The sequence below is a fragment of the Pristis pectinata genome, chromosome 14, assembly GCF_009764475.1.
Source record: "Pristis pectinata isolate sPriPec2 chromosome 14, sPriPec2.1.pri, whole genome shotgun sequence".
Lineage (NCBI taxonomy): Eukaryota > Metazoa > Chordata > Chondrichthyes > Rhinopristiformes > Pristidae > Pristis > Pristis pectinata.
In genome coordinates, this window is record NC_067418.1 from 17,538,490 (window position 1) to 17,540,647 (window position 2,158).

Here is a 2,158-nt window from a genome sequence, read left to right on the forward strand (position 1 = left end):
TTTATCCAAGATCACCATGATCCATCTATTCCATGAGACCCAATTTTATTAAACATATTAATGTGCTACTTTATTTAAAAAATCCAGATACTGTATTCCCTTCAACCACCCTTTCTCTTATCTCATCAAAAGATTCAATAAGGTTAGACAAAAATGATTTGTCTTTGATCTACACATCTCTGTTCTAAATGATCTGATTCTATGCCACGTTGTTTTAGACTCTCCAGCTTGATGAGACAGGCTTTTAGCGTTCACCTTGTTAATCCTTCTCAGAAGCCTGTATCTCAATGAGATTTCCTTTTATTCTTCTAAAATCCTATTAATATGGACCAATCTTCCTCAGTCTTTCTGCATAGGATGGATCCACTATCCCACGAATCAACATTGCAAATCTACACTGTACTGACTCCAATGCAAGTAAATTCCTTTCTTAGGTACAGAGGCCAAAAATACCCAGAGTATTCTTGGCATGATCTCACCAAAGCACTGTACTGTTGCAGTAAGATTCCTTTACTCTGGTAATCTAAATCCTTTGCAAATAGGATAGAATGAGATAAATAAAACCCTTAGCCAATAGCTTTACCTAATCCTGAGTTTGTGTCATAAATTAAATACAGTGTGGCGGATATGGTAACCCTGTAGCTACATTATCAATCTCAACATTGAGAGGTCAAGACAGATGGAACAGAGGTATAGAAAATCACACCATGGTAGCTAGGAAATTTAAAAAAAACCTTTATAATATTAAAATAAAATAATCTGCAGTTTTAAAAGCTAATATCAGCAGTGATAACTACTCAATTATCAAAAGAAAACCCATTTGATAGCCTAATAGCAGTTAGAGAAGGAACTTGTCCATCTTCTCTCAATCTGGTCTGTGACACCAGACCCACAGAAATGTGGTTATCTCCAAACTGTCTTCTGAAATGGCCTAGCAACCCATTCAGTTCAAGAGCTATTACAGTAAATTATTGAACATTGACTTTTGTCTGCATCTAGCAGATGATTATAAATATATGGCTGAACTAATGTCACTTTGCTTGTGTTAATCAAGACCTCAGCCATTTACAAGTCTACCCAGAGTCCTGCTCTTTCGGCTTCAGGTTAATTTATGGAGTCAGCTGATTCAGCCCACAATCTGTGGTAGTTTTTTACTTCCCACCCCCCCCACCCCTCCTTCGACCCAGCACTGCCACCACAGCTGAACCAATCACAAATATTACAATGATAATTCTACAGTAAGTAGCATATTCCAAGGTTGTAACATGTGGGGTTCAGATGACTCAAATGGATTCACTTTACGAGTTGCAATACACATAAAAGAAAGATGAGAAAGTTCTTTTGAAGAATTTATTGGGTAATAATCGATGGTAGTAAACTCCAAGAGATTGAGGAAGATTATTTCAAACTCCATAACAATCTTGAAATATCTCAGTAGGATTAGTTTGTTTTTTTGTGTACTTATAAAAATGTTTTGTCTATTAAATTTCAAGGAAATATTATGTTTTCTAAGAGCCTTAAAACTTATATTTGACAGTCCCTTTAACTTCTGACTGATTGGACTATTCCCATTAAACCTCCTGATGAAATACTCTTGTTGACCAAAATTGATAATGGAACTGCAGCTATAAGAGGATTTAAACATGAAAGGGGTTAGTGAAATTGAACTTTGAATTCTCCCACTTTAAGTAATCCCCACCCTCCTTCCTCACAACCCACCCCCCCATGATTCTTCTCTTCTTCCCTTTCCTAGCCCATCTCTTTTTTCTAGCCCCTTTTTTTTCTTTTGCTCCTCACCTTTCATCCATCCCCTGGTGGATCTGCTCACCCCTCCTCTCCTGCACCAACCTATCGCTATCTCTTACCTGCATCTACCTATCACCATCCTGTACCCACCCCACCCCCCCCTCTTTTGTCCACCTATCACTGCTCTGTTTTTCCCTCCTATATATTGGGCTTCCCCTTTTCCTATCTTCAGTCCTGAAGAAGGGTCCTGACCCGAAACATTGACTGCCTGCTTTTCTCCACGGATGCTGCCTGGACTGCTGAGTTCCTCCAGCATCATAGAGTTTTTCATCTATATTCCAGCATCTGCAGTCCTTTCTTTCTCCTGAAAGGGGTTAATGACTAGAATATTAGAGTCAACAATATCTGGAGT